General features: G+C 45.3%; 1 long non-coding RNA gene across 1 annotated transcript in view; it reads left to right on the forward strand.

The window, feature by feature from the left end:
- LOC144893571 (uncharacterized) overlaps positions 1–6,754 on the forward strand; it is a 109,848-nt gene extending 103,094 nt beyond the window's left edge. The window contains exon 2 of the long non-coding RNA XR_013624474.1: positions 5,794–6,754. This is a non-coding gene — a long non-coding RNA (uncharacterized LOC144893571). The remainder of the gene's footprint in view (positions 1–5,793) is intronic.
- Positions 6,755–23,618: the final 16,864 nt, after the last annotated feature.

Genomic DNA, 23,618 nt, shown 5'->3' on the forward strand with positions numbered 1-23,618 from the left:
TCTAATGGTAGACTGGTGCACTTTGACATCAACAGTGGCAAGAGCTACCTGTAGGTGCCGTGATGACATTCTGGGGTTCTTGGAGACTTCTTTCAGCATCTTGCGGTCTGCTCTCGGGCTGAACTTGCTGGGGCGGCCTGGCCTGAACTAGTTGGCAGTTGTTTGGAATCTTCTCCACTTGTAGATGATCTTCTGGACAGTCGAATGATTGATTTCAAATTGTTTGGAGATCTTTTTAAATCCCTTCCCAGACTTGTAGGCATCTATAACCTTCTTTCTGAAGGCCTAAGAGAGCTCTTTTGATCTAGGCATGGTGACGCCGCACACTTCAACAACAAAGAAGTTCTGTCCTCTCCAAGAAGTTCTGTCGCTCAAGCTTTTGGGTCTCACCATCTGCCATGATCTTTCTTGGGAAAACCACATTTCCAAGCTGGCCTCCAAAGCCAGTCGCCGACTGGGCATCCTCCGTCATGCGAAGTCCTTCCTAGGCACACCTGAGCTCCTCACCACATACAAGGCTTTCATCCGCAGCTCAATGGAATACTGTTCTCCCCTATGGGCTGGTGCTCCTGCCTCACACCTGGCTCGGCTTCACGCTGTTGAATCCAAAGCTTTCAGAATCATTGGAATCTCCCGCGATGAAGCTATCTCTGAGGGCTTTTCACTCACTCACCGCAGGCAGATAGGTGGTCTTTCTGTCTTCTACCGACTCCTCTCCGGCCTTGCTCCCCCAGCTCTCTCTGTGCTCTGTCCCCCAAATATTCCTACAGGTCGCACAAGATCTGCCAGCCACCCTCTGATGGTTAAACTGCCGAAATCTCGGCTCTCTGCTCACCTTCACTCTTTCATTCCTCTTTTCTCCCGCCTCTGGAACAAACTCCCACACTCACTTCAATCACACTCCTCCCTCCAGGTCTTCAAAACAGCTGTTCACCACCATCTCTTATCTTCCCCCATCCAAAACCTTGATCTTTTCTACCCCCACTAATTCACCCCAGATCCACCTTGTTTGAAATTCCAACTTCTTTCCTGGAAGTCTTGGCAGTGTCCATATGTTTTATACCTCTCCCACCCCCCCCCCCCTTCCCATGCCTCCCCCCCAAAGCCCTCTCCCTCCCACAGTTCTCTCGATGTCTCCATGTCTCTCGGTCCCTGCTCTCAAATGTTGTGTTTGTGTCCTTCCCCCTCTCTCCCCATCTTGTCTACCGCTCCCGATGTTATTTGTTTTGTGTGTCTGTTTGTCTTTCTGTGTGATTAATGTTCGCTCTTTCACGAGCCTCGATCTTGTATACAAAAAAAAAAAAAAAAAAAAAAAAAGCAAACCAAACTAAATGTCTGAGGTTTAAATAAGACAGGTTCCTCCAAGATCCTCTCTAACGATGTTCTAATCATTTGCACCTGAGCTGGTGCACCTGATTCTAATTTTAGGTATTTGAAGTAGTGATAAATGTAGGGGTGTACTTACTTTTTCCACATGCGAAATTTGCATTTATGTTTATTAAAATTATACAATGGACTACAAAATGTAAATGTTTCATGATATTTGTTATATTATATCACCTTTATCTATCAATATTGTTGAAATGAAGATCAAATAGCTGTATGTTGAAATATGTTGAAAAAGTCAAAACTTTACAAGGGGTGTACTTTTTTCACGTGACTGTACGTTTGCTATATTATACTAAGATTTGTTTTATTCTGAAGATAACAGAAAACACACTCGCTCTCAATTTCCAGGATTTTCCATGACTGTTAGTGAAATTCCATGACTTTCCACTTTCTCTTTTCATGCCCTCACTTACTTTGTCAAAATAACCCATTTAGTTAACGTACATTCTCCCAAGTGGATCACTGCTCTTCATTTGGTGAATTTAAGAATTGTGAAACAATTTAAGGATGAATAAATTCTTGTTTTTTTTTTAAAGATATATGTTAAAAATGTCCCTCAATCTTATCCAACGTAGGCTCCTAACCGCATGGCAATGCGAAAAATGAATCATTTATTCACAGTGATTTTCTTTTTGCAAAATAGCACTTTACTTGCTTCTGTTTCGTTCGGATAGACCCACAGAAGAAAGCCAGTGAGGGCGTATCACTGTAATAGAACACACGTGTGAGTCGGATGCGAAACATTTTGAACAATTTCCTTTATTACCATGTACATAGAGTGGACAAAAAAAATGGAAACACCAAGGTACATGGACTATAGAACATGCATGAAAAGTATGGGATCACCCCACATATGTGACCAGTGTGTGAAATATGCAGATTTTTTTTCCCCCAGCAATCCTCTCTGTATATATATATATATATATATGTGGGCTGCGGCTCAAGGCCGTTATTAAAATCTGGTGTGGCCGGAAGAGGACACAGTGATTTTGAACAGGGTGTAAATGTTGGTGTATATATTTGGCAGGCACTTCAATGACAGGCTGTGAAATTGCTAATATGTCTCGAGGAATTGTCTCAAAAGTGATGTCAGTTGGGGAAAAAGAAGGAATAACATCATCAAATGGCAACAGTGGGCGAAGGCACATGCACGGGCATCGGTACAGGCTGAGTCGAAACAGGAGAGCAATGACAGATAAACTGTGTGCAGAGTTCAATGTGGGTCGTCAAGCGGTCAGAAGGGAACTTCACAAGGTGGGATACCAATGGTCCAGTTGCTATGCACAAACCACTCATTGGACCGACCTGGATACTCCCGTTCGTGGTTACAGTGGTGCAAGGAGAGAATAGGCAATGGATTCGCCAAGCAGTGGAGAAATGTGATTTGGTCTGACGAGTCGTCCTTCACAATGTTCTCGATGAATGGACGTGTGCACGTGTGGCGACAGCCAGGGAGTTCTGCAGCCCCGAGTGCCTGGTCCCAACAGCAAAAGATTGTGGCGATTCCATAATGGTGTGGGCACCTTTTCCTGTCATGGTGTGGGTTCACTCATCTATATACACATTTTCAAGTGTTTGTGTGTTTGGTTGTACATTATTCTTTCTCTGCCAACGCGTAACACCTCGAGGCTCCACATTTTGGATGCAGGTACTTCAAAATCTCGGCAAGGTTTTAAGCTACCAAACGTTGGCCTTGACGTCAGTTTTGAGGTCAGCAAAGGCCACTTTAAAGTGTGTAATGGGATGTGAGGTCAGGCAACACTGCCGTTGGCCCGCAGGCAAAAGCTAACCACCATGAGGCCAAAAACTCTACAGCTTTTCAATGTCCAAGACATCCCGAAACCACCGCCGAGAAAAGCTCACCCAACCGGGCACCGTCGGGTAGCCACTGCAAGTTCCATTGTTAGGCAGGTTTGATGCAATGCACTACATTACCGTCCTAAGCGATCACCTGCATCCCATGATGCAGCATATCTTCCCTTTTTTGAGGGGTGTCTTTCAGGACGATAATGTTCCAGTCCACGGGGCACTCGTCACTGGGTTGTTTGAGAAGTATGAGGACGAAGTTACCCATCTTCCACGGCCCTCCCAATCGCCAGATCTCAATGACATAAAGCATTTGTGGGACTGTCTGGAAAGGCACGGTGGTGTTTGCCTCCATCAAAATGACGTGAATTGGAGGATGGTCTTGTGGAAGGAATGGCACCACATACCTGCAAAACAGTTCCAGACCCATGCTGACTCCATGCCACATCGTATCCATGCCATCCTGGATTCCAGACCCATGCTGACTCCATGCCTCATCGTATCTACGCCGTCCTGGATACCAGACCCGTGTTTATTCTATGCCAGATTGTATCCATGCCACCCTGGATGCACAAAATGGCCCAACACTCTACTAAGTGATATTCTTTTGGTGTTTCCATTTTTTGGGGTCCACTCAGGTCCACCTGTATGTTTTACAATATTGACTGCAGTCCAATTTGAATTAGAATAAATGAGATATTTGACTTGAAGAAAACTAAATCATAGTCATAGAATCTTCAGCACATATTTAATTATACTGGGAAGCTACAAAAGCATTGTTATGTGCAAACGTGTCAAAGTTGGGCTTCACAAACATCATTCCCCTAAAGCAGGTCATACAAACAAACATTGTGCTTGTTGTTCCTGTTGACCTTCAGTCATCCTTTCTGCATAGAGGTCATCATTGTATCGGTACAGGTCGGAAGATTTGCAGCTCAGGATTCATATTGTTAAAAGAAAGAAAGAGCACACTGAGTAGTAAAATAATTTAAATTATTTATTAAGACCTGACGTTTTGACAACAAACTTGTTCTCTCCATCACTGCACATGGTGTTCCAAAAAGACCAGGACAACTTCGGTTGTTACTCTATTTCGTACCACCAATGATACAACGATACCCTTTGTTTTCGATGATACAGAAACTCATAAAGATTTCTTTATTTCCAGGTCTAATGGTTTAATGTAAAAGAAAATGGCGACTCTACAGTTGAAAGCTCAGTGTGTTGAATGGTTCATCGATATGAGATCCAACACGCAAGTTCAGCGTAATTTCCGTACAAGGTATGGAAGGAATCTGCCATCGTGGACTGGTATCAGAGAGTGGTACAAGATATTTAAGGAGACCGGAAGTTGTCAGAAACAGAAAATGTACTGGTCGACCAAGCACAAGTGCAGCAGACATTGTTGAAACGATTCATGCATGCACTGTTCAAAGTCCCAGAAAATCAATCCGACGGGCATCCAGGGAACTGGGACTACCAACCATCACTGTACACTGGATTCTGCATAAAAGACAGAAGCTTTATGCCGATAAGGTGCAGATTCTGCAGGGACTCGAACCAAATGACGGACCTAAACGCAAGGTGCACAGAGGATGACGAAGATTACCTGAAAAATGTCATGTTCACAGACGAAGCTTGCTTTCATGCATCAGGGAAGGTCATCCAGCACAATGTGAGGATGTGTGGCTCTAAAACCCCCCAACGTGGTCATTGAACAGATACGTGACAGTCCAAGAGTCAATGTATGGTGTGCCGTTCTCCATGACTGCTTGGTGGGTCCATTTTTCTTTGTGTAGGACACAGTGACTCAACAATTTTTATGAACATGTTGGAAGGATTCACCTTCCCACAGATTGAAGACCTGCAACCTGATATTGTTTTTTAACAGGACGGCGCTCATTACTAATCACATTACTAATCACCTCAAATCCCATTACATTAATCATTGGGTCTTAGTCATTGGAGCCATCCTGAATGAAAAATTGAGGTCGCTTGATTGGCCAAGACAGACCAACCACCTGGCCACCACAATCACCATAAATAACCCCCTTGATTTTTTTTCTATGTTGTCTACAACACCAAGGTGGCAAACCTGCAGGATCGTTGTTCTTGGATCACAGCTGCATGCGCAATGGTGGACACGAACATGGCAAGAACTTGTATACTGCCTTGATGTCCTGCTCATGACAAGCAGAGCTCACATTTCAGTGTATTGATGTGTGCATAAAACTTTTAGTTTCTGTATCATATAAACAAAAGGGTATCGTTGTATCATTTGTGATCCTCCACCACAGTTATGTCAGAACGAGCTGATTCGTTACACGGTCAGATTGTTTAACCCCAATATGGGGACGTTCAAAAATTATGTAACGCTATTTTTTTTAGGGATCCGCGTAAAGTGCGTGCTGACGGGCTTGATTTAACCTTACAAATAATTTTATATTTCACATTAGATTTTTCAGGGTACCTCATTGTGAGTAACACTCAACCAAAACAAAGCCAATGGAAATCTGACGCAACAAACACGGGCAGTGTACAGAGTGGCCACAAAGTCCCTATGCATAATCGTGTGTGCTCTGTTACTTTGTTTTTCAGGTACGGCTTCAGAATGATGGACACCAGTGAGTGCATGACAGAAGAGAGCCCGATTACTTGTGTTTGGATTCACGACCACGCGTGATAAGGAGCAAATTTTGAAAACATAAGAACAAGATTTTCACAGAGGTTCGATAAGCCAGCTCCGACGTGCGACACGATGCAGGCATGGGAGAAGAAGGCTTTTTAAACAGGAAGTGTCCTTTATTTAAAGCGTTCTGGTCGTCCAGCATCACGTCAACGCCATGTGGACATTATTGAAGCGCCTCCTCGAGATCACCACTGAAATAATCTCGAAAAAGATCTGAGTTAGGCATTCCATGCTCAACAGTCCAAAAAAATAATGAAAAAGGATCTGGGATTTAAGCCTGAATGTGTACATGAGCTTTCCAATAGAGACTTGGCCACTTGTGAGGTCGCTTGCAAGGCTTTTCTGCAGCGATTTCCCACCATTAAATCAAGACGAAGTGTATGTTTTTTTCTTTAGGATGAGTGTTTACCTCAGCAATCGATCCAGGAATGTTTATTGGCGCTGAGGAAGCGCCTCTAGCGAATGACTTCCAGCCAGTGTAACGCTAATTCCTGTCACAGGAATTCTGAGATCATATAAGTGGGCGTGGCAGTTCCTGATTGGTTCGTGTTGGGGGACTTCTGGGAGAGGCTTCATAAACAAATATCCACCATTTTATTAACTCACATAGCTTTGAGGCCTGTTTAGTTAGGCCCGTGACACAGGTTTATTTCAATTCTAATTCGATATATCAGTTCATTTTTAACAGTCGCTAACATAGTGTTAGACTCGGTTGAAAAAATTGCCAAGATATATTTTTTTTAAATCGCTGCACGGTCGGTCATACACCGCCTAAAATAACAGACGGGAAAATGGCGAGATATATTAAAAATTCGTGGCGGACTTTCCAATTCCTTTGCATTAATTAAATAAAATAATTCTGTATACTGATTTTTATTGTCATATTCTTCATTATGCCTATGTACTCTGAAATAATGAGGAATCGGGAATAACAAAAGTGGATATGTCAAATCTTACTCGATCCCATATTACATGTACTTTCATTGCATACAAATTATACTTCCTCCTAGAAATTCCATGCCCGAACCTCAGCGCAATCCAAGAGGATTCACTTGTTTTTGGTGCAAAGAAAATCCTCATTTTTATGAGGAAATTGAACAGCATCATCCTCATGTCATGATGTGGTCAGCAATTTCAGAAGATCATTTGGTAGGGCCATATTTTTTCGATACAAGTGTCAATCACACTGCATATTTGAACATGCTTCAGACGTAGTTTGTTCCGCAACTGCGTGAGAGAGGTCTCGAGGCAACAGCTATCCTGCAACAAGATGGTGCACCAGCACATTATGCTCTCGAAATACAATACAACACAGCAATGGCTAACCCCTGCTCTTGCAGGTAAAATGGCCTGAAAATGCCTGTTGTGTGTGTTGGTTTCACAGTTGGAGAATATCTCGATGATAAAGTAAGTGGACGATGGATTGGACGTGGATCTGAGATAGTGTGGCCTCCTCGAAGTCCAGACTTGACAACATGTGACAACTCGCTTTGGAGCATTGTACAACAACAACAACAACAATAACAGCAACAACAGGCATTTTAAGGCCATTTTCCCTGCTAGAGCGGGGGTTAGCCTTGCGGGCCCCATGACAATCTTCTCCATTTTGCCCTGTTTTCTGCATCTCCCCTTGTTAACTCCCTTGCCTGCATTTCTTCTTCCACCACCTTTACCAAGTCTTTCTCAGTCTTCCCCATCCTCTACTTCCTTCTACATTCATTTCCATCACTCTTCTCAACCAGTCACTTTCATCCTTCCTCAACACATGACCAAATCATCTCAACCTGTTTCTCTTCACAGCATCCGTCACAGGCTCTATTCCCATCATCTTTCGCAATTCATCATGTGTCTTCCTCTCTCTCTCTCAACGATACTCCACACATCCACCGAACCATTCGCATTTCCACCCTTTCCAGCCTCCGTTGCTGCTCTACGTTCATTATCCATGTCTCGCTCCCATAAATCATAACACTTCTCACACATGCAGCACACACCTTTCCCTTCAGCTTCAATGACACTCCCCTCGTCGTAAGCATGCAACTCAGTTCCCGAAACTTCTTCCATGCACATCTCGCTCTTGCAACCGTTGCCGAATCTGATCCACCTTCTCCATTCAGCATGTCTCCGAGGTAGCAAAATGTTTTCACACCTTTCAGCATCACGCCGTCTCCAAGATCCAACTCAACATTTCCTCCACCTGCAGCTCCCTCTGTGCACACCTTACACTTGAATGTAGCTGCCACACTGGTTAATGACCCTCTCAGACCACTACATTTTTGATGAACCCACTCAGCGCACATTGTACATTGAATGGAGTTCACTCCGACACCCTTCCTGCACACAGCACATGGCCACTTCCCAGTTCTTTCCACTTCACCAAATGCTTTACCACTTGCCATCACCTTCGTCTTTCCGATATTCACCTTCAGACCTTTTGCCTCCATACATTCCTTCCACTTGTTCATCTTCTTCTTCAGTCCATCCATACTCTCCGCAATCAACACCAGATCATCTGCATGCAACTCCCACGATAAAACCCTCCTTTACGTTCCGAGCCAGCACCTCCATCACAGCTGCAAATAGTAGTGGAGTTAGTACCGACCCCTAATGCACTCCCACCTTCACCTCAAACTCACCACTGTTCCGGGCCTTCGTCCTTACAGCTTTGCATGCTCGTACATTGCCATCACGACTCTGATCAACCATTCCTCCACTTCTAACTTCCTCAATGCCCATGTCACTACTTCACGTGGAACCCTATCGAATGCTTTCTCCAGATCAACAAACCCAAGAAACAACTTCTTCCTCTTCTCCATGTACTTCTCCTGCAACTGCCTTCCAATAAAAAGAGGCAATGTGAAAGAGGAAATTTCTCATCTCCACCTAGCAACAGCAAGACCTCAAAATAGCTGCCAGGGGCTGCTTTTATGACCTCCAACCCTCAACATGGAAGAAGATGTCCAGAAGAACATGGAGAAAAATTCAAATTTGTGCAGAGAATGGAGGGGAGCATACAGATAAATTCTAACCGTGCATAGGGACTTTGTGGTCACTCTGTATAATCAGCAGAGGCCTACAGGCCTGATGTCTTTGGCCCACCAGAAAACCAAGATGGTGGCCATGGTATTTTGGCTAGGAGCCATGGCAGTGGTGGGTGGAGTCAATGTACAAATGTGGGTGGGGTCCAACAGCTGGCCAACCAATGGTTGCACATTTCAAAAATCGACCCCAACAAGAACACAACAACAACCACACGGCACTCTTGTAGACCTGCAACAGTTGGAATTACACAAAATTGTTGAACTAAAATGAACAAATTCATTTAACACAACATATTATTCACTCAAAAACACAGAAAAGTATTGTGCAATTATAAATAGCAGCGTTTATTTCCAGTTGCTACTCTATCTTTTTAGCTCACCTGGAACATAGTTCCGGGGAGCTTATGTGATGACGCGTCGTCCGTCTGTCAGTCCGTAAACAATTGCAACTTCTTCTCCGAAACTGCTGATGGGATTGTGACCATACTTGGCACAAAAGAGTTGGTATGTTGCAACTCAAGTTTGTTCACAGTGTCGAGGATTTAATTTTGGATCAATATTAGGTCAACATAAATTGCAGTGGAAATAATTCAAGTCCTCTCTGTGGTTTTACAATAAAGAATTTAATGCTCAGGAGAAATAAGGCTTTTGATACGAACATCAAGTACATACAGTGCATTCAGAAAGTATTCAGACCCCTTCACTTTTTTCACATTTTGTTATGTTGCACTCATGCTGAAATCGTTTAAATTCATTTTTTCCCTCGTCAATCTACACCCAGAGATCCTGTGTGGAGATGGGAGAAACTTCCAGAAGGACAACCATCACTGCAACACTCCACCGATCTAGGCTTCATGGCAGAGGCCAGACGGAAGCCAAACAGTTCAATCTTGGTTTCATCAGACCACAGAATCTTGTTCCTTTAGGTGCTTTTTTGCAAACTCCAAGCGGGCTTTCATGTGTCTTTCACTGAGGAGAGGCTTCCGTCTAGCCACTCTGCCATAAAGCCCAGATCGGTGGAGTGTTGCAGTGATGGATGTCCTTCTGGAAGTTTCTCCCATCTCCACACAGGATCTCTGGAGCTCAGCCAAAGTGACCATCGGGTTCTTGGTCGCCTCTCTTACCAAGGCCCTTATCCCCCATTGCTCAGTTTGGCCGGGCGGCCAGCTCTAGGAAAAGTCCTGGTTGTTCCAAACTTCTTCCATTTAAGAATTATGGAGGCCACTGTGCTCTTGGGAGGCTTCCCCAGATCTGTGCCTCGACACAATCCTGTCTCTGAGGTCTGTAGGCAGTTCCTTCGACCTCATGGCTTGGTTTTTGCTCTGATATGCATTTGTCAGCTGTGAGATCTTGTATAGACAGGTGTGTGCCTTTCCAAATCATGTCCAATCAATTGAATTTACCACAGGTGGTGTCCATTCAAGGTGTAGAAACATCTCAAACATGATCAAGAGAAATGGGAGGCACCTGAGCTAAATTTCAAGTGTCATAGCAAAGGGTATGAATACTTATGTCAATGTGATATTTCAGTTTTTTCTTTTTAATAAATTTGCAAAACTTTCTAAAATCCTGTTTTCTCTTTGTAATTTATGGGGTATTGAGTGTAGATTGATGAGGGAAAAAATGAATTTAAACGATTTCAGCATAAGGGTGCAACATAACAAAATGTGAAAAAAGTGAAGGGGTCTGAATACTTTCTGAATGCACTGTCACTCAAGTACAAGAAATTGACTGCACTCGTATGACAAAACCAATGACAACCAGCCTATTTCTCCAAACATCCTTTGTGACCAAGTCCCTTATATCGTGTTTTTTAAACTGAGAAGGGTGGTGGGGTGAACTTGAAAGGAGAAAGGCAAGGGGTGAGGTGAAGAAGGGGGCCGGGAGATCTTGAGGAGATATATCAATTGTGGCATCACAAAGTTGGGGCCTCGGAGAAACCCAGCCAATGAGAAGACCCCAGTCGGTTACCGAGACAACAAAATTCCCCCAAGAGATGAGTTTTCCAGAAATTAACTGTAAATATGATGTTCACCCCTCTGGAGGCCTCCAGCAAACTTCATGACATCAAAGGACAACCTTGGGATGGCAGACTCGCTGTCACCTGACAAAAAGGGGATGGCAGACTGGTTGTCGCCATCCCAATTTCCAAGAAGGCTGACTGCAGTGTGTAGAATTAAAACCTAGTTCATTATGTGGCATATACTCTTATACATATAGCACCTTTGGAGGCCATTTTTCCCTGCAGAGTAGGGGTTGGCCTTTTTCTGGCACCGTGGTCCCCTTTTTGAAGCAATGTTTTATGGCCGGATGCCATTCCTGCTGCCAACCCTGTTAGTCGCCTTTTGCGACACACAGGGAATTACCAGTGAACTGGTACTCAATTTGCACGACCTTAGAAGGATGACAGGCTGAGTCAACCCCCCTGGCATTAATTCAGCAATGACCTCGATTCAAACCCAGGATTCTAGGATCTCAAGCCGGCACCCTAACCGCTAAGCCAACACCAGGGTATATACTATTATACATAATATAAGTTAATAGTTGATCTGTTTATTCAAATTACATGATACATATTTTAATCATTGAGATTAACAGCATGGCAAGGTTCCTGTCTCGATGAACTTAACACCAACCAGCTTTTTAATGTGTATTCATCTACACAGGGTACAATTACCACACTCCCAATAATCAAGGTATACTCTAATCAAAAAGTCACCTTAAAAGCGAAACCCCTTTGGTTGTTATTTATGACCCCCTCACGCCCGCTCATTCATTAATCTTTTTCTCCACCTGTGGAACCAACTTCCTCAATATCTTCAATCTCATTCTTCTCTACAGGGCTTCAAGACAGCTGGACTCCACAATCTTAGGTCATCCCCCATATGCAGCCATGATCTTTTCAACATCCATTAACTCTCCCCAAGCCCAACTCTTCCTGAATTTCCAGTTTTTCCTTCCACCTGTGATTGAGAATTTGTGGCTGTAACCATATTTTTCACCCAATGTCCTCCTCTAACCCGCATTCTTCCCCACATCCCTTATTTATCCAAGTCTACCTCTATTTTGTCTTCAACCCTGCTGTTGGTGTTACCCCACTGTCCACTATGTTCTGTTCTCTTCTTTGTTCTAACCATTCCATGGACCTCAAGTTTGTATAAAAAAGTAGTGACCAACTGATTGTGAAAAAATGAAGCAGCTTGTTCCGGTCTGCAAGAGGACAAATGCCTTCCCCAACTAATGTTTGAGGGTGCTCAGCTTACACTCTTGACAAGTGCAGATTCATAGGAATCAAACCCACACGTCATTGGAGAATGAAACAAGTCTAAATGACCAAATAGCGAACTCAACCAACAAGAAAAGTCAGCAATGTTAAATATATTCTTCCATAATGAAATTTAAAACTTAATAACACCATTGTTCCAAAATTATCTTTGTGTTCTGCAGATTGCTTGTATAATTATTTTAACTGCTTATACTTTGTGTGTTGATGGTCATTTTACCTGGCATTATGGGAGTCCCTTGCGTTTTTATGAATTTAATAACCATAGTTACTTAATAATAGCAAAAAGAGAACACTCAAGAGTGACGTGTAAATAATCTCTCCATTCAATGTATGAATGTTTTTTTATTTTAAGGAATTCTTGATCACCTTGAGGAATTCTTGAGCAGAGTAAGATGAAACCAAATATGTTCCTATCTAACATACCTGTCCATCCCATTGTTGACCAAACACTGTTCACGACGTAGTGGGGGTTCGATTTCTACATTTTCTTCAAAAATCACATCCTGGTCTTCAACCTTTGGGAGAAATACGAAGTGATGAAAACCAACAATTTTCATGGGGGAAAGTCATACTATAGATGCCCACCCCTTTGCAGAAATTGGCAATCCTGAAAATTCTGCTTATTTTCCATGTATACCCAGGGGGCCAAATGGGTTTAACAGACACGGCGTGCTGTAAAAGGTTGGCTGCCAAAAATCATATCTATATATATATATATAGGAACAAAATGTATATGGACAACCTTGCCAACAAGCTACTAGAAATCTGTAGGAAGCCTCTAAACAACATGACCCTATACTCCGAATACGGCGCCTTTAGCGGCGATCAGCCATTATGGTTTATCTATGTCCCACGGATGGAAAAGTTAGTTCAAGCAACCTTTTGCCTCCATACATTCCTTCCACTTGTTCATCTTCTCCTTCAGTCCATCCATACTCTCCGCAATCAACACCAGATCATCTGCATAGAACTCCCACGATAAACCCTCCTTTACGTTCCGAGCCAGCGTTCTCCAACTGCTTTCGCTACTTCCTCAGTACACCATACCTGGTTTCTATCCCTCAACGATGGATGCACCCTTTCATGACATCCCTTCCACACAACGCTTCTGCAATTCCACTAAATGCCCCTCCGTACTTCTTCCACTCCTCAAATTCCAACTTCTTTCCTGGAAGTCCTGGCAGTGTCCATATGTTTTATACCTCTCCCACCCCCCCCCCTTCCCATGCCTCCCCCCCAAAGCCCTCTCCCTCCCACAGTTCTCTCGATGTCTCCATGTCTCTCGGTCCCTGCTCTCAAATGTTGTGTTTGTGTCCTTCCCCCTCTCTCCCCATCTTGTCTACCGCTCCCGATGTTATTTGTGTTATGTGTCTGTTTGTCTTTCTGTGTGATTAATGTTCGCTCTTTCACGAGCCTCGATCTTGTATACAAAAAAAAACAAAAAAAAAACAACCTTACGCTTATTCTAGACAAGACGGCTTTATGGAAAAAGGCCATGTATAAGCTTCTAGGTGCATTTTTGGGTAAAAGTTGAGAACCTCACTTTTTAACATAACTAGGGTATGCTGAATTATATTAACCCGGTTCCCAAGCCCAATTTTGAGTTTTGGTTTTTTTTGAGTTTTGAATAAACTGCTGAAGAACTTGGGCATTGGTGAACTCACAGAGGTGACAATCAAATCTGCAGAAGCGTTCGTCTGCAGAATATATAATGTGCACAGAACAACGTTGATTCAGCACGACATATGTTGTTCTCCAAGACTGGTAAACCAGAAGCAATGTCACCGACAAGTGATGCTCTTCATTTCCATTTGATGCGAGTACACTATCAAGCCATGGTATGGAGAAATGCTCATTGTGCCATACCTGACCTTCCTGCACCTGTGGAAATGGGATGGAACCGTGGTGATTCAGGACGAGAGCCTATTCTGATGTCACTGAGTCCAATCCCAGAAAGTTTCCTCAAGATGATTTTTTGTGCATGCCAGAAGCAGTGCAAGACTCGATGCTGCAAATGTCGCTATTCAGAGTTGAGGTGCACATCAATGTGTGCCTGTCAGCAACAGAGTGATGATCAGATCCCTTGTACGAATTTGATGTCGTTCAACATGTGTGACATTCCTGAATGTTTGTGCTTCATGGACATGTATACTTAATTTTAGAAAAAATGGTTGTATGAAACATTCTTATTAAAACCATTTCCCATTTTATAGTGTCCAATTTCAATATCAGTTTGAATGTCTCTTTCAATATGTCGCCAACCATAATATAGACTAGACGGATTTATGAAAAAAGGCCATGTATAAGCTTCTAGGTGCATTTTGGGGTAAAAGTAGTAAAGTTAAAGTAAAAGAGCTGCATGTATAAACATGATATGTAAATGCTTGTTCAATTAAAATGGTCCAAAAATGGCAATTTGGTGGCCATTTTGTTTATGCCAATTAAAAGGTCACAAACTCAAAATTTGGCTTGGGAACCGGGTTAATCGAATTCAGCATACCCTAATTATGTTAAAAAGTGAGGTTCCCAACTTTTACCCAAAAATGCACCGAACATTCACATTGCTCAGAAATCCGTCTACTCCAGTCGCTAACTTGCTCATACTTGGCCCTCACCATCTCCTCGTACTCTATGGCCACAGTTACGCTGCACTTCCCCCACCTAATAACCGTACGACCTCTGCTCTTAACATCCCTCCTTTTCGTCATTCTCACCACAAGCTCATTAAGGGGGGTCTACGTTGAGGTGAGAAGGGGTTGACCCCCTGAAATAGGTATTTGCTCTCGTCTCTGAAACTACACATACAACTTTGATGAAACTTGGCTAGAAGCTGCATATGTGATGCCTAATGAAGGTCTATTTACCGCACCAAAATCTGCGCTCATTAAGGGGGGGTCTACGGGTGTGGTTTTCACCCCCCGCCCACACCCCCCCCCCCCCCACCCAAAAGAGTTATTTGCTCTCTTCTCCAAAAATACACACGATTTTGATGAAACTTGGCCACGAGTTTCATATCTGATGCCTAACGAATGTGTATTGACCGCTTCAAAATCTGCACTCATTCAGGGGGTATGTGGAGGTGGGGCGGGGGGGGAGGAGTTTGACCCCCCAAAATAGGTATTTGCTCTCTTCTCCAAAACTAAGCACACAATTTTGATGAAACCTGGCCACAAGCTTCTTATCTGATGCCTACTGAGGGGTATTGACTGCATGAAAGTCTGCACTCATTAAGGGCGCAGACGTTTCACTCTTTCGTTCCTCTTTTTTCCCCACCTCTGGAACAAACTCCCACACTCTCTTCAATCCCTCTCCTCCCTCCAGGTCTTTAAAACAGCTGTTCACCACCATCTCTTATCTTCCCGCATCGAAAACCTTGATCTTTTCTACCCCCGCTAATTCACCCCAGATACACTTTTTTGAAATTCCAACTTCTTTCCTGAAAGTCCTTGCAGTGTCCATATGTTTTATACCTCTCCCACCTCCCCCCAAGCCCTCTCCCTCCCACATTTCTCTCGATGTCCCTGCTCTCAAATGTTGTACTTGTGTGCTTCCCCCTCTCTCCCCATCTTGTCTACCACTCCCCTTATTTTGTGTTTTATGTGTCGGTTTGACTTTTTGTGTGATTAATGTTGGCTCTTTCACGAGCCTCGATCTTGTATACAAAAAAAAAAAAAAAGTGGAGGACGGGGATGACCGAGAAAGACTTGGCTAAAGATAGTGGAAGAAGAAATGTGAGCAAGGGGGTTAACAAGGGGAGATGCAGAAAATAGGGCAAAATGGAGAAGATTGTCATGGGGAACCCAAGGCTAACCCCTGCTCTAGCAGGGAAAATGGCCTTAAAATGCCTGTTGTTTGTTGTTGTTGTTTACATCATTCTGCATAAGTGTACCAAATTTGGTCAGAATCCCATCACTGGTTCATAAGTTCTCAGTAACAGTATTTTTTACCTAACATGACCTCTGACCTTTGTCCTCATGACCCCAAAAGCTAATCAGTTCATCTTTACTGCACCAAGTTTGACTAAGATCCCTTTTGCCGTTCTCAAGTTATCGCGGTAACGAAAACCTATCTTGGACAGACGGACAGCCGGACGGACAACCTGAAAACATAATGTCTCACCTGAAAACAGTCACCTCCGCGGTGACTTTGTCGGCGGAGGCATAAAAACTGAAATCCGCAAGGCAACAAGCACCAACATTGGGCGACTGAACAATGGCATCCGTTTTTGGTATTTATTTAAGCAGTTTGTTTCACACGTTTATTTTCAGTGCATTCAGAAAGTATTGTTACGGACACGACTTAGATGTTATGATGGGCCGAGCGGAATGGCCGCCGTGTTCGCACAAGTTACCCGATTACACTCGAACGTTGACTAAGTCGCGCTATGCTAAATCAATGATGGAAAGGACACAACGGCTGGGTTAAATGACACGACACCAGGGGTACAGTTCTCAAGACCTCCGGAGGAGGATATAATATGGGTTATGCAGAACGTTTAGATTACACGGCACAGAGGTACAGCACAGAAAGATGGGCACTTAGACACGGTCTTATCTTAGCCCCGACAGACCACAGACAAACGGGACAAGACTGACTCACACAGGGATTGATGGCTGGGAAGGACAGGCAGTCGATTGCTCAAGGTGCACCTTGGCTCAGGGGCAGAATCGACCCGGTCCGGTCCAGAGAGGCGGGGAGGTATATTCTCAGCGCTAGGAGGTGGCGTCCTTTCTTCTTCGCAGCTGAGGCGCATCTGACGTCACCTCCGTCTTCCTGCGCATGTCCAGCGGGGAGTGACACGCCCTCGGCTCGTTAGCTCCGCCCCAGATGGAATCGGTCTGCCGCTTCTTATTGGATGCGGGGGGTTACCGGGCTCCGCCCTTGACGAGGAGCTGACAGTGAGCCCCTGCGTGGTAACCCCGCCGGAGCACATGGTCAATGGCGGCTAACCAAGCCGGAGTGAGGACGCGCACTCCCCGCGCCGTTGTTGTTGTTGTTGGTGTTGTTGTTTCATGAGGAAGAGATGCGGGGAGGTATTGGGAGGTCCTAAACTTACTACTGGTGCCATACAATCACATTCTGGTGCAACGAAGAGTCAGAATTAATGGAAACGAGTCCTTAACTGACATAGACTAAGAATAACTAGCAAGATGTCCGAAAGTTGTCTACGTGAGATGCGGTGGACCTGGGCACGACATTTAATGGGGGAAAAAGGGGAAGGTCGGGGCTACAGAGTGTTGTTTACAGACAATGGGACTAGGGAATGGGGGATTGGGGATAGTTGGGGAGTATTGGGGAAATAGGGGAATATTTACAAGCGGATATGGATGGAAGCCAAATCCCATATCCGCAACATTGCACCCTTCTCTACCTCGGGGCGTCCCGACCCGATAAATTTTTACTTGCTTTAGTGTGGCACTCAGATGTAGTTCCCTCTACTATTAACTCAACCCTGAGTGCGACAGTTTTACAGATGTTCACAAATGAGTAAATATGTCCCCCTGCGACGTTGCACCCTTCTCCTTACAGAAACACACCCACAGGATAACCGAATCGCGGAAAGGATTTTCGAAGCTCCACACGGTCGCCACGTTTTTCGAAGTTAAGTCTGTTCACAATTGTATTTTGTCGAAACTGTATTTATCTTTCGGTGTGTGAAGTTATTGTGTGCAACTTTGGTTGTTTCTCGGTGTTTATCTTTCATAAATTGATCGTCTGTTTGCCGTGTCGCGAGCAAGGCCTTTGCCGCGTCGCGAACGATTTGAAATCGAAGTTAAGTGATTGTTCCCATTTGTATTTTCGTTAAAACTGTATTTATTTATGGTGTTGTACGTATATTGTGTCCCGACGAAGATTTTTCGGTGCAAATCTTTCATACCTGTATTGAAAATCGTGTTAATTCGTGTCGTGTCTTGAGGCCTTGTACAGTGTGCACTGTACAACCTTGAGGCTTTGTTTTTCTCTCAGCGGTCCGTCGTTTGTGATCCAATAACTTTCGTTCTCTGTATTCCCAGTCTTTTCACCCATAGCCTACTTCCTTGTGTAAATCTCAACTCAAAAAAAAAAAAAAAAAAAAAAAAAAAAAAAAAACACATTTCCTTCTCTGTTCTCATTCGTTTATTCATTCTTATTCGTTCGTTCGTTCTTCGACCACGTGTTTCTCCCCCATTTCCCCAGATAGTTTTCACTCATTAACCTTCAATGTTTACACTTTCCCCTCAAGTTATGTATTCCGTCATATTTTATAACACCTTTTTCTTCTTCTTCTTTAAAAGGCTGCTTTCGACTTGCTCACCAAATCAATTCATCCCAAAAAAAATATCCATCTCCTATAGTGCCTTTTTTCTACATTCCCTAAACTCTCCTGCACTCCATCCTCCATCCAGCGTCCTTAAACGTATTTTTAACTCGAAGGTCACAAGAAACTCATTTTGCAATAAATGTTCGTTTCCCATAAATCGTACACTTTCAAAAATCCAATCTCACCCCTCCCCTCCAAATCTTCCCCATAACCCCTCCCCTCCAAATCTTCCCCATCACCCCTCCCCTCCAAATCTTCCCCATCACCCATCCCTTTCAAATCTCCCCCCTTGCCCCCTCCCTCCTAAACTACCCCCTCACCCCTCCCCGCCAAGACGCCCCCTCGCCCCTCCCCTCCTAGACTCCTGCCTCACCCCTCCCCTCCAAATCTCCCCCATATCCCATCCCTTTCAAATCCCTCCCCTTGTCCCTTCCCTCCCAAACTCCCCCCTCACCCCTCCTCTTCAAATCTCCCCACCCTCATTGCTTCTCAATTTCCCCCCTCTCACTCCCCCTCCTCAAAGCGTCCTCCCCGCTTCTTCCCCCTTCAAACTCTCACCTCCATCTCCCCCAACCTTCTGCCTCGCTCTTCCCCCTCCTCAAATAACACCTCATTGTGGCTCACCCAATCACCATCAAACCTTTTGTCCGCCCCATCCTTCCCTTTCTCCGAGCTATTCTGAAATCTCTGACACACCTTCAACAGCTCTCCCTACCTCTTCCACCTCTTCCACATCTTACCCTACCCCTCCTCCCCCCTGTTCTGTATCTGATGCTCCCCCTTCCTCTTCATTAACGGTATGGACCTCAAACATCCGGGGCCTTCGTTCAAACTTAACTGATCTCTCCATACAGGTTGCTTCTGTCAAACCAGACGTGATCTGCTTAACAGAAACTTTCCTCCTTGATGTCTCTGATTCCATAGTATCTCTCCCGGGCTACTCCCTCCTCCGGTATGATAGACCTGAGCCTCGTCCTGGAGGCGGGGTTGCTATCTTTATCAAAAACTCTCTTCCTCACTCGCCCTGCACTGCACTCTCTCCACCTCACCCCCAGGAATACCTCTGGCTACGGCTTCCCCTTCGCTCCCACCTCTTGTTCATATGTGTGTTGTACCGTCCACCAAACAGTGATGACTCCATCTACATCTCGCTGTCTGATGATATGGACCAACTTCTATCTACTCATCCCAACTCTCTCTTCCTCATATGTGGTGATTTCAACTGTCATCATGCCAGTTGCTCGGTGTGGGTACCTCTCTCACCAGCCATGGCTCCTCAGCAAAGGACTTCTGCGACTCACTGGGACTGACACAATCTGTCAATTTCCCGACCCGGATCTCAGTCAACGGAACATCTTCTCTTCTGGACTTGGTTATGACTAACTTCCCTGAAAATGTCTGCTGCTCTTCTTCTGCTCCGATCGGATCATCTGATCATGTCCTTGTTAAAGTGGACATCTCTCTGACCATCCTCAGGGAGCCTACTCAGCGTCGACGAGTCTGGCATTTCACTCAGGCCAACTGGCACGGTCTTCAAGCAGCCATCAATCATCTGGACTGGTCTCCCATCTCTACCACCTCTGACATCAACTCATCCTGGGAATTCTTCCAAAGTAAATTGCTCTCTCTCATGCACAGATTTATCCCATCTCGTCTTCAGTTGTCATACCCTTCCTCCCGTCCATGGTACACGGAATCTTGTGGTGAGGCTGTTGCCCAGAAACAACTTGCCTTCGTCTCCTGGAAAGCAAATCCAACGGAAGGAAATCTCATTTCCTTTCACAAAGCCCGAAACAAGTGTGTGTCCACCCTCAGGAGAGCCAGGAAACAATATATCTCCATTCTCAAGACCGAACTCTCTTATCTGTCTCCCTCTTCCAAATCCTGGTGGCGTCTGGTCAAATCCGTTTCTGGTGTTTGTTCCCCCTCCATCCCCTCCCTTACCTCAAATGGCTACACAGCTGACTCCGCACGTGAAAAAGCTGAATGCCTCAACTCTGTGTTTGCCTCTAAATCTTGTGTCCCAAACCCATCCCTCTCTGTACCCACCATACCCAGTCGTACCCTGCTGCTCCTGGACTCCGTGTCCTTTCCTCCTGACAAGGTGGAAAAGTTTCTGTCAACCCTCGTCTCTGATTCTGCAACTGGACCCGACGGCATCAGCCCACGGGTCCTAAAATCCTGCTCTGCTGCTCTATCTCACCCTCTCGCTGTTCTCTTCACCCTCTCTTTTGCTCAAGGTCAACTGCCATCTGCTTGGAAATCAGCCAACATCACCGCTTTGCACAAAAAAGGTGCAAAAACAGATCCTAGCAACTACAGACCAATCAGCCTTCTCCCAATTATCAGCAAAGTCATGGAATCCATCATTGCTTCGGATATGAAATCTTTCCTCTTCTCCAATGGCTTGATCTCTGCTCATCAATTTGGTTTCAGACCAGGTCACTCTACTCTGGACATGCTGCTTCTGCTGTCTCAACAATGGATGGAGGTCCTCAATGCCAAACAGGAAATTAGAGCTGTCTCCCTCGACATATCACGTGCCTTCGACACGGTCTGGCACCCCGCTCTGCTCACCAAACTCTCCTCCTTTGGTATCCATGGAAATCTCCACGCATGGCTGGCGGACTTCCTCTCTAGTCGTCGTCAACGTGTGGCCCTGAATGGGTTTCTCTCATCTCCTCTTCCTGTTCAGGCTGGAGTTCCCCAAGGCAGTGTTCTGGGCCCCGTGCTTTTTCTGGTCTTCATCAATGATCTCTCTGACTCTCTCGAAAATCCTCTCTATCTCTTTGCTGATGACTCCACTCTCTGCCGCTCCATTTCTCTTCCCTCAGATCGGCAGTCTGCTGCCTCCTCACTCTCTGAAGACCTGGACAAAATCACAGACTGGTCAAACAAGTGGAACATGTCTTTCAATCCTGACAAATCTCACACTCTTACTATGTCTCTCCGAAAAGATCGACTGGACAACCCTCCCATCTACTTTCTCAACAATCCTCTCCAAAAAGTTCTGTCGCTCAAGATTTTGGGTCTCACTATCTGCCATGATCTTTCTTGGGAAAACCACATTTCCAAGCTGGCCTCCAAAGCCAGTCGCCGACTGGGCATCCTCCGTCGTGCGAAGTCCTTCCTCGGCACACCTGAGCTCCTCACCACATACAAGGCTTTCATCCGCAGCTCAATGGAATACTGTTCTCCCCTATGGACCGGTGCTCCTGCCTCACACCTAGCTCGGCTTCACGCTGTTGAAACCAAAGCTTTCAGAATTATTGGAATCTCCCGCGATGAAGCTATCTCTGAGGGCCTTTCACTCACTCACCGCAGGCAGGTAGGTGGTCTTTCTGTCTTCTACCGACTCCTCTCCGGCCTTGCACCCCCAGCTCTCTCTGTGCTCTGTCCCCCAAATATTCCTACAGGTCGCACAAGATCTGCCAGCAACCCTCTGATGGTTAAACTGCCGAAATCTCGGCTCTCTGCTCACCTTCACTCTTTCATTCCTCTTTTCTCCCGCCTCTGGAACAAACTCCCTCACTCCCTTCAATCCCACTCCTCCCTCCAGGTCTTTAAAACAGCTGTTCACCACCATCTCTTATCTTCCCCCATCCAAAACCTTGATCTTTTCTACCCCCGCTAATTCACCCCAGATCCACCTTGTTTGAAATTCCAACTTCTTTCCTGGAAGTCCTGGCAGTGTCCATATGTTTTATACCTCTCCCACCGCCCCCTTCCCATGCCCCCCCCCCCCCCAAAGCCCTCGCCCTCTCTCAGATCTCTCGATGTCTCCATGTCTCTCGGTCCCTGCTCTCAAATGTTGTGTTTGTGTCCTTCCCCCTCTCTCCCCATCTTGTCTACCGCTCCCGATGTTATATGTTTTATGTGTCGGTTTGTCTTTCTGTGTGATTAATGTTCGCTCTTTCACGAGCCTCGATCTTGTATACAAAAAAAAAAAAAAGAATTCTCAAACTAAACATACAGCCGGTAGGGAGCATTATTTACACAAGACTACACTGATATTTACACTATGATCCAGGACCTGTTTTTGGAGGAACACATGCAGGTGTTATGCATAGAGAGAGCACGCATGCCAGCATCGATACACCAACCCACGAGTGCCCTGTGGCCTTACGGCCTTTAATAATGTGCAGAGCACCCCATCCAAGCACCAAAAGCACCACCCTAATTCATACAGTCAGCACCATCCGGTGCACCAATCAAGTGTTCAACGTCACCGGTGGTGTCGCAGCCGGCCGATGTTCTGCCGCTGGTCTTGCCTTCCTGAAGTGCTTGGCCTTCTAGCTTCCTTAGAAAATAAAGAAAGGCGCCAACCGCGTCCATTTCTGTATTGTGGCCGTCAGGGGGCCAACTAAAAGTGGTTCACCTGTATGGCATAGGTGCCACGTTGACCCATAGGTCCATCAACGGGTGGTGCTTGCCCGCAAGAGAACTGCGGTCCATGGTGGGCGGCCACAAAAATTGCGGTCCATATGGTGTATCGATCCAGGCAGCAAGCAGCGAAAGTACAGGCCCACAACTGCGGAGCCAGCACCTCTCTCTCCTCTCTCTCTGCCCCAAAGCCAGATCCTCGGAGGTGGGAGACAAAAGAAGAAGACAAGTGAGTAAGGTGGTAAGGGCGCAAAAGTGCACGCAATATAAGGTAATGCACACTGGGGGCACATGGGAACCAGGTGAGACAGGTACGTTCCTACCGTACACCCCCCCCCCCCCCCCCCCACCAGGTAACCTACATTGCCCCTCCCTTACCCCTTACTGTATCCACAAAACACAACACTACCCATAAACATCTACTTTACAAATCAACAAACGTCCCTACTGTCTTCCCCGTTCCTCCCATAAACCAAATTCGTCTTCTCTCCCTCCTAACCAATCAAATTTGCCATTTCCAACTCTCATCACAATTTGCCATCTCCAACTCAACAGCAAAATTTGCCATCTCTGGTTCCTCATCAGTCCCTCCTAAGGAGGGAGAGATGGAATCACCCCAATGTCTTATCCACGTCGTGATGCGTCTCACAAATCCAACAGCGATTCTCATTTCCTGCACACAGAACAAAGAAAACACAGGTGTGGAGTCATCATCATCCCCTC

The sequence above is a fragment of the Myxine glutinosa genome, chromosome 9 (assembly GCF_964187855.1).
Source record: "Myxine glutinosa chromosome 9, kmMyxGlut1.1, whole genome shotgun sequence".
NCBI classification, from domain to species: domain Eukaryota; kingdom Metazoa; phylum Chordata; class Myxini; order Myxiniformes; family Myxinidae; genus Myxine; species Myxine glutinosa.